Consider the following 10,847-nt stretch of genomic DNA (forward strand, 5'->3'; position numbering starts at 1 on the left):
GAAAACGTTATTAATGTTATTAATATGTAGTAAAAAAAAAAAATTGGATGGAACAAACAAAAAAACAACAAAAAACGTATTTTATATACTTAATACCAATGACATATTAAATGGACGACTCACTTCATACCCGGCACGCACGAGAAACTGTGCATGAAAGTCATTCACAGATGTATAGGTAGATGTCACGTGACCATTGACGTATCCGTTTCCATTATGCGATACAAGCTTCGAGAATTTATAGTAATATAACCTTTATTGTAATGGCGTATTAGTGTCATGACTCATTGCGTTAGAAACAGATTCTCGGTTACTTACGACTTCTCGGAGATAAGACGCAAGTGAGCTCAGCGAATCACAGGCGACTGACTGTCCAATGGTTCCTGTCATTCAATTGCATTGAATAAACATTCATCAATATCTTAAAATGGCATTTTATAAATAATAAATAATACTAACACATGCAAAGTGATATCCCATCTCTCTTGGAGTGTTTAGTAGATTTTTTTTATAATTTTTAACTAGCCACATTGGTATTTTGTAACACAATAATAACGGTGGAGTCGAAACCTGACAGTCAGAAATTTTGTATGGGCAGACCCAGCGGTGTCGCCAGACCGCTTGCAAGCAGAATGTTCATTTGAGCGTAGGATACCGATATTAAAATATGAATTTCGCCATCCGGCAGACCCGACACAAAGTGAGTGTCATTTTATTTTCTAGATGCTTCGTCCATATTAATGTCATTGCTTAATACTAATTTAAAAACCTTCGCAGGTGTGCGCACAACAACAAAATGACAAAAGTTTCATCACAATCGGATGAATGGTATAGGAACGCGTACGAATAGAAGAAGATATAATAGAAGAAAAAGAAGAAGAAAATGGTTGTATCAATTCAGAAACTTTTGCGGGCGTGAGCACAACATCATCATCATCATCATCATCATCATCATCAGGGGCGCGACAACCCGGTGTGGGTCCTGGCCTCCTCCAACAGCTCCCTCCACCTGTCCCTATCCAGTGTGGTCGCTTTCCAATTTGGTACACCCAGAATACAGCAGTCACTGGCAGCTCCATCCAACCAGCGAATCTTTGGCCTCCCTCTTCTTCTACGCTCTATTGGATTGCTGGACATCACTCTCTTTGCTGGTTCATTGTCATTCATACGGTGCACATGACCTAGCCATCGTAGTCTCCTAATCTTAATTGATTGAATTGCGCTGCAATCTTCGTACAGCCCGTAGAGCTCAGCATTATATCTTCTCCTCCAATTGGTGCCATCCCTGATCGGTCCATATATACGGCGGAGAATTTTTCTTTCAAAGATGTTCAGGGCTCGTTCATTTCGCAGAGTTAATGTCCAGGTTTCTGAGCCGTATATGAGCACTGGCTTTACAAGTGTCTTGTAAAGAGTGCTTTTAGTTCGGCGAGATAGTATGCGGGACTTAAAATGTCTTGGCCAAAGTAGCATTTATTCGCAGACATGATTCTCTTGTTGATTTCTTCTCTATTTATTTGTAAACCCATTCTTTTGGCAGAGGCTTCTAGTGCTGTGAATGCCTTTTTCAGTGCCAATTCTGATATTATGGCAATGATGTCGATATCATCAGCATACGCCAGCAGCTGCACAGCTACACAGTAAATATCATGCCGCTGCCACGGGCATCAATCTTTGCATCCCGTATCGCCTTTTCTAGCGCAATATTGAAAAAAAGGCATGCCAGAGCGTCACCTTGCCTGAGGCCATTCAGTGATATAAATGGCTCAGATATTGGTATTGATATTGATAATGGTATTGATAATGGATGGCATTGTACTGGTATCATTGTCATCTCTACAAGTTTAATTATTTTCGTCGGAATTTAAAATTCTCGCATTGCTTCGTATAACCGGTATCGTTTAATGCTATCATAAGCAGTGGCGGCCGGTGGTCTTCAGAATAGCATTTTCTGGGAGTGCGCAATGGTTTACCTTCTATACCCAGCATTGGAGCATAGGGCAAGCACAAGTTCGCGCCACTTCCCTCGGTCCAACGCCAACTCTTGCGCCTTCCGCCATGTCAGACCTGCAGCACGTAGGTTGCTTTTGTAGCACCGCTGCAGGGTGAGGGAGGGCCGGCCATGCCAACGGAACCCTTGAGGCTGTACCATAAGGGTATAAAGTGTCACACTCTTTGGCGGCATCAGGAACACTGACGTCCCGTGGGGGTAGGCAGATTGAGCGTCGCTTGGAGGCGGCAGTTACTCGAAGGGCGGCAAATCGAGGAAAATCATTTGGAATATAATATAGAAATAGCTATCTAAGCTTAGTAATAACGAAAATATCTTTCCATTAAAAAAATCAGCTCACTGGTTTTGTCGGGTTCGCGATATCTAGTTTACTTCCGTTGCTCTTCGACGTCCTTGGTGACCAGAAACGACACGTGCAGATTTGCGAATAATTAGTCTGATATTTTGTTAGTAATGTATCCATACAACACATTTCTTAGATATTGGACTCATGAAAGGATGATAAAAATAATGTATGTATAAAAAATAAGGCGGCATTTTGGAGCTGCCTAGGGGCAGCATTTTATCAAGGGACGTCACTGATCAGGAACACTTGTCCTAGCCACGTAAAGGTCGTAAAGCCTCTCTTCATGATAACCTTAATCACCGAAGGCTGCCGTGTCAATAAGCTAAGATAATATCTTGTGTATCGTGCACTAATACGTACCTGAAACGTCGAACTTCTCAGAAGGTAAATTAAATATGTCTGTTTATTTATTCTATTTCTTAAAAAAGTTTTTAAACAGTTAAAATGATTTAATATTAATAAAGAAAAATAAATGTCACGGTTTATGGCTTTACGCTCGAACAATGAATGCGTCAGCCAAATATGAACCGTTCTAAAAACGGATGACGTACGCTTGGTCACTTTGTTAATAGTGAATAGTAGTATGTTTATTTCTTAAATTTCACATTATTATTAATTTAAGTGAAATTATAAATTAAACTAACATTGCGTGGGTAATATTTATATTGTAAATCAGCGTTCCTTCGAACTCAGATTTATTTCTGATGTATTTATATGTCATTAAAAGTATGTTTCTCTTATATTATCGTTCTTATTTGTTTTTCAGCTACGACCTACTACTCATGTAGTGCTGCTGTGGTTTTTTTTTTTTAAATTATATTGAATCTATTTGAGTGGTTTAGAAATAAATGCGGGAGTTGGTATTTTCGTAAAAGTTTGGCGATTCATTAAATCTTAAATGTGAAATTGTTAAAAATTAACTCGCCAACATTAGTTTAAAACAGAAACTGGTGTTTTTGTTTCTAGAGTCCTAATTTCGTGCGCCGATCATAAAGTGTGTAAAAAATGCTACACAAAACGTTACCACAGGAACATTGGACTACCGTTTAAAAAGTATACAATGGCCTCATTGTAATCCTGTGCAAACTGAAAATCCATTTGGATCGCAATCGCTTTGCGCACATGAACGGAGTATTGTTCATAATACTGCTACATGTTCTACTTCGCGAAGGGAGTGATACACATATGAATAACAATGAAAAGTTGAGTGATGTCTTCAAAAATGCAGGCAGTGCGTAGCACTTGGATGGTATTAGAGGAGCCGCCGCTGACAATAAGCTGCCTTAAAATCGATGAACAGGTGATACGTGTTAATATTGAATTCACTGGTCTTTTCTAGAATCTGCCTTAGAGTGAATATTTGAGTAACACATGATCTCTTTCGTCGAAAGCTTCCTTGGTAGTGCCAGAGTATTCCTTCTACAATGGGTTCCAGCCGCTGGAATATCAGAATCGACAACAGTTTATATGCAGAGTTAAGGAGTGTCACCCCTCTGTAGTTACTACATTCTAGTTGGTCTCCTTTCTTATGCAGGGGACAAATCAGCCCATCCTTCCACTCCTCTGGCATCTTTTCTGAAGTCCATACATGGTGGATTAGGCTATGCAAATGTTTGAGCAGGCTTTCTCCCCAACATTTTATTAATTCACTCTGTAGGTTATCTATTCCAGGCGATTTGTTTGTTTTTAACCTTGACATGGCACCTTTTACCTCATTTAATCGTCGCTATAGTACTTGTTTTCCGAATATCCATTTTTGTCAAAATCGACTTTTTAATGCAGTTATATTTCTTTTGTCTAACTACACCGAAATCATTTATAAAAATTGTATATTTTCATGTAGAAACAGAGATATTTTTTTAAAAACTCCGAATACGCCATGTTTCGCAACGATTGCTTTGTGCTTATTTTCCGAATGTCAAATAAAATAGCTCGGTCTCACTCTCGCATATCGCTTTCATATAGCGCTGTCTACTTCTAATGGCGCTCACTTCATATGTGACTGATGTCTGTTTTTCGTCTTTCAAAGCGCGCGATTTTGACTACTATTGTGTTATTTTAAGTTTCTATCGTTTAAATAGTGAATTTATCAAATTTAAAGTTATCAATCTTGTCTGGTACATCACCAGTTCGCTCTGAACTTACAGCAGAGTTATGGAAGTAAGTATTTTAACCTAAATTACTGTATTTTGTACTGAGAAACAGAGATAATATCCCAACGGTCATACGAATTGTACAGTGTGACTCGGCAACTACTGTCTTAAAAAATAATTATTATTAATGTCTATAATCAAAACTTTTTCTGTTTTTAATTTACTTTTTATCTATTCATGCTAAAATGTACGCGAATATTTAATCTCATTTATTAATAAGATGTATGTTTATACCTATTTTTTTTTTGTGGATTTCCATTGAATAGTACATTTGATTGTATTTTCATTAAGTATAATTATAATACTATTGGCTATCCAATAGATATTTTAGTAAATGTACGATCTATTAAGATTAATTCTGGTTTCGTGAGTGAATATATTTTTATATAATAATATTATACTCAGGATAGAATATTCGCAATCAATGGTTATTAAATAACACATGCCCCTATTTTTTGTTCCATGCCAATAAAACATAATACCTAATATGCAATTTATGGTTTGTAATAAGTTTAATTTTATCAAGTTCGATTAAAATCCATAATGAAGCATTATTTGTGACCAATAAAAATATCATTGCCACCGTTTTAATATAGAAATTAGGAAAATTTTACTACCTACATTATTATTACGTAAATCTGTGGATACAGATTTTTTATAACTATAATAAGGTATATAATTTTATGTTGATTCCCAATTTTGTAAACAGAAAATGGTGAATGGCATATTTTATAATTACCTATGAAATTAGCTAAAAACGATCATTGATACAACTTGATCACCTATTTACAAAAAATCATGTACCTATCAGTAAATTTATTAAAAATTACGTAAATAAATATTAAGTTTTTAAGTTTGTACTTTTTGACCACACGGTATACCGTGGTCCATGCAACGATACGCTACGGTCTTACATTCCGAATGTCCTTGTTTTGTTCCGAATATCCACTTTTCGGAGCCAGCGCTGAGAATGATCCGTATATCCACATTGCTTACTTGTAAATAAAACGTATTTTCTCTTAGTTTAATGAATTATACTAATATATTATTCATCAAATCTCTTCTTGGATAATGTGGCAATCATAAAAAGGAGACAGAGTGCTTGATATATAAACTGATATTTAAATATAAGACAGGGAACTTTGTTTTTCGTTTCCTGAACAATCGACATTTGGTCTATTCGGAAAACAAGTACTATAGCGACGTAATGTCGGCGGTTCTTCGTTATCATCCATGCCACTTTGTACTGATTCCTGGTCATGAGTATTTATGTTAGTGTTGCCGGCATCATTATAGGTGGTATTTAAATGTTGATCAAAGAAACCCACCCACCGGGAAAGAATATTGTGCTTTTCTGCGAGTATCATGCCATCGTCATCCTTGCACATTGTGATACGAGGCTTGTATTATTAAGTGTGAAAAATTTAATTATGTTTTTAGGTATAGCCATCAAGATTTATTTTAGACTAAGACTTAAGGTATCTAAACTAATCTGTAGTTTGATTTAAATGCTGTGTCCCATAACTGTACCACTGGCGTCCCATTACTATGTCAAAGGTGTCCCATTACTATGTTTTCTCATTTTTTTCCGAAGAATAAAAATTTCTAATAAATGCTTTTAGTCATATTATTTTAACATGCATTTTCTTAAAATTCATTAAATTCCACATCTTTACATATCAGATAATTATGTTCCCTAGAGGCTAATATTCTTTGATTTATACACTTTTTAAAAAAGTTATTTCCTTAAATGTCCCATTACTATAGCATTCACCCTATTTAATTTTGTCACAACATTGAGTGATAATTTTAGCAATTTTACTGGTTTTTTCGAGTGCGGTGTGAGAAGCAGTATAGAACAGCGGCATAAATAAAATTAGTGTATTAAGGGGACGTTCTACAGAATTGGCCTTGAGAATTGAAAATATGATTTTTTAACATTTGGTCCATAATATCTGGTCTACTAGTTAATATAAAAAGGTTGTGTCAAAGTTGTTTGTGTCAATAAATTTGCTCTATGACTCGATCCGACTCATATTTCATCAGGGCTGTCGAAGAAATAAATCATAAATATTTATAATTTAAAATTTTTATTTATAATATATATTATTTAAGTTTTGTGCATCTAATGCCGGGTCCACACTGGCAACAAGTTAAGTTGCTGGCAACCTCGTTAGATTTTACGATAATAATTATCGTAAAATTTCTTAAGCAATTATGGTAAGTATCGTAAAATTTAATGAGGTTGCCAGCAACTTGTTGCCAGTGTGGAAATGGCTTAATATCCACTGTGGTTCACGTAGTGGCATGGACCTGGGGTTAACTAATTCAGGAAGTCAACACCCATGATAGATTTTTTTCCAGTTTTGGTTGCATTATATTCCAAAACTCTTCTGTAAAAATCGTTTCCGATTTTATAAATGGAAATTTCTCGGTGTACATAGTAAACAAACCTACGAATAAAAAAGACAAGAAGGAACATACTGATTCATCGCAGTAAAATCTGGCAATCAAATTCGCCATTTTTCAAAGCGACGATTTTGCGTAAACAAATATCACGTGGTCTGTACGTGTGCGGCAAACTTCGAATGTATTTGTAATTTTGTGTATTTTATGTTTGTGTATCACGCATTGTCGGCCTTTCTGATTGCCGTGATTTGTACACATTTTCCTTCTTGTCTTTTTTTATTCGTAGAAACAAACAGTATTTTTTATTAGTTATATGAAGTTGACCTTGAATCTGTAATAAAATAATACACAATTAAAAGATTTTGAAATAGAAAAAAACACATTTCCAAGCTTTCAGCCGTGCTCACTCATGAATGTCATTCGTCATTTAGATAAGTATATACACATTTTGATGTTATCTTGCAAAGTGCGAATGTAATGTTTTCAAATAATTGATATGGATTAATTATACCATCGTATTATTTTCTCGAAATCATAAACATACTATAATAGTATTTGAGTATCGACCTATGTTCAATTTGAATTGGGTTATAATAATAATATACCCGTATATATATCAATAGTATGTTTGCTACAAAATCCACCAAGTTATCAGTACGTACTTGCACAGGTTTGATTAAAAACTATGATGAGATTAACATTTTAAAAATATTAATTCTTAATATTATTTTGACAGCCCTGTTTTCTGATCGACGTACATCTTGCAGGTGTTTATAAAATAATAATAATGTTCAGCGGCAGACAATATCAATAATAATAATGTTTCTTGAAATAAAATCTCCGATGATTAGTGATTTTTGCGAAAAGATCGATTTAAATTAACGTACTTACGACGCTGAGGTCCTTTTTATACTAAATTATATTTGAATGTCGGCTCTTCAACCCCCCCTTAAGAATTCTCGTTCTTTACCATGCCACTAAAATCACCCCAAAATTTTCTAGCACCTTAAAGTACAGTGTGGATTCAGTAAGGTAAAAGATAAACATTCATAAAGTGAAGATTGATTGTATGATTCGACCATGTCTGATACTAATAAGATTGTAGCAATCATACCACTCAGCAGGGGGGGTGTAGGATGATGCGCTGGACCCCCCCCTGATGTTGTAAGGTCACGGTGATCGTCTGCTGGCTTCATCTTTCGGGGACATGCTTATGTTGATTGACAACGCGGAATTATTGGCGAAAACGGCGTTTTATTGTTCGGAATACATTTACATTCAAGTTACAGCGTAGAAAATATTTATAAAAATAAATAAATTTAAAATGGCGGTGACGTCGGCGAGAGCGGCGCCGCGCCAACGTCACGCTCGAGAGTTCGAAAACCGAATGGCCCTTTTAGGGGCTGGGATAGTATCAAAGTAGGTAATAACAATACACAACAAATAATTCACAATTCTATAACTGAAAAGATGACAAAAACAGCCTCTGGCATATGTACCTGGCTTGTTGGTAGGTACCTTGGGTCTCATATTTCAGACCTTTTCTAGGTACATGCTTTGAAAAGGGGCTGTGAATTTCTTGGAATTATTATTACTGCATTTCTTAGCTTGGTAGGTACATAATATTTTGAAATATCTAACCAAAATGAACACAGACATATTCTTATAAATAAAATCTTAATATACATAATTTTGAACTAAATACATTAGACATTGAATGGCTTGGAATGAGTGAATTTATAGGTATTTAATTATTATTATGCATGACTTTAATATAAGTAGGTAAGTGCTTTTAGGATGCTCTTTTTTTACGCTAGGTCAATGATTTTTTTTATGCTAGGGACGAATTTAATGGCAAGGCTTCTGATAAAATCATTAATGGTGAGAAAGTAATTATTCTTAATACCCACGTATTCATGGAATAATACTTATTTAGTTTAGACTTTGTTGGCTAAGTTTCTAAAGGGTGACTATAAATTTTTATACGTCTAAGCTTACGGGCTAGAAATTTGTCTCGCAGTCGATCTGCTCATGTTTGCATGAATCCGCCCAATGATGATTCAGGCCTCATGGCCTTGGATCCTCTGAGGATGCCATGGTTTAGGCGGTAACAACTTTAATATGTATGTTTTGTTGTCGAAACAAAATAATATAGCGACAATGATTGTCAGCATTTTCTCAATCATAACGAGATCAGTAGGATGTTATGACTTGTTAATTGCGACAATATCTCTTGTAATATATGGACTGCATTTGTATAAATTGGAAGGACAATGCATGAATCCTCAATTGCTCATCGAGTGTGTCACGAGACGCACTACTATTCGAGGGCTTAGTGTCAAACAACACTATCTACAAAAGTGCAACTTTACAGGAGAGCCAAAAATCGTTATTTTAGATTCTTGTAACTCAACAAGGGAAATGTTTATTTAAAACTTAATGTTAATATTTTATAATTTATTGTGTATTGTACATTTATCTTGCTTATGATGATGTTAAAATGTATAGGGATAGTTTTTAAAAAATATGAAAACAAGGGTAACTTATGTAGTCAGCGTTAAACTTTACTGACGATTTAATAAGAAATTAGAAAAGATTGACATAACGTTGTTTGACTATCATGTAGCCGTAAACGTAAAATAACGTTATCTCAAAAAAAAAAACACTTTTTTGTAGATAACGTTGTCTGACTTTAGGCATTCGTATTGTCAAGAGTCCTTCACTCAACATAGTCAACAGTCATTCCACTCAAATCAAATCTCTCAGTTCATTCATATAATCAATCTCTTGATCATATCAATCTCACCAGTACATTCGTATCCGCGATTATAATCTCACACTGTCATCTTTATTAAAGTATTATTGTAACGATAAATAAACTCTCTCCTCTACAAACCTCCAGGCAACAGCGACCTTTATCTCCTCCACATCTCTACTTCCCAAAAAAACGTATGGGCCTCCAAAGAATGAAGGTTTGTATTAACAGATTTTTTTTACGTTGTTGTTTATTGTTTTTATGAGAAATGGATGTCAGCCACTTGCTCAACCTATTAGGTCCAAACTCATACACAAATTGAAAAACAATATTTGTACTTGCCAGACCCAGGATTCGAACCTGGGACCCACGGTGCAATAGGCCAACATGCGTTATGTCATTATTTACAATATTAAAAAGATACATTATTGAAATTTAATTATTATTAATAAATATAAACATCATGAGTTAATTACTTAATGTATTTTCCTATATTTAGAAAGTATTTTAATTGTTTATTGAAGTGCTTTTAGATACACAATATTTTTTTTCCCGTCTGGTGCGTACACGAATAAATCAGAAGGTTTTCCAACGCGTGAGCAGGCCACATACAGCTGTCCCTGTGAGAAGCATCGATTTTCCAAATTTGGTATAGGAACGCATATGAATAGAAGAGGATGGTTGTACTAATTCAGAAACCATCGCGGGTGTGCGCACAACAACTGCTAGGAACGCATACGAATAAAAGAAGATAGAATGAAGAAGAAGAAATACTAATTCAGAAACCTTCGCGGGTGTGTGCACCACTGACGAAAGTTTCATCGCAATCGGATGAATGGTATAGGAACGCATACGAATAAAGGAAGATATAATGAAGAAGAAATACTAATGGTCTAATGAAAGCCGACGAACGCTTGCAGCGCCTACATTTTTAGTCCCCCGCTAGAAGGGATGAATTTTTAAAAAAGGAAGACAGTCAGCAATTTATCCCTTGAGTGTTAAGACGCGTGCAATCTTTATTTTGAGTTACGCGTCATCGTCAAACAAATATTATTATCCCAGCCTAATAAAAGTGCTACTCCGATTAAGAACGGCCCAGTGTCATGCCCAAAGGTTAATTAACCCCTCAGTGACAGTGCTGTGCAAACCAATTAATTATCACGTGCCCTTAAA

This window comes from Rhyacophila brunnea, unplaced genomic scaffold (assembly GCF_057557595.1).
Source record: "Rhyacophila brunnea isolate RB1 unplaced genomic scaffold, BYU_Rbru_1.0 scaffold_2, whole genome shotgun sequence".
NCBI classification, from domain to species: Eukaryota; Metazoa; Arthropoda; class Insecta; order Trichoptera; family Rhyacophilidae; genus Rhyacophila; species Rhyacophila brunnea.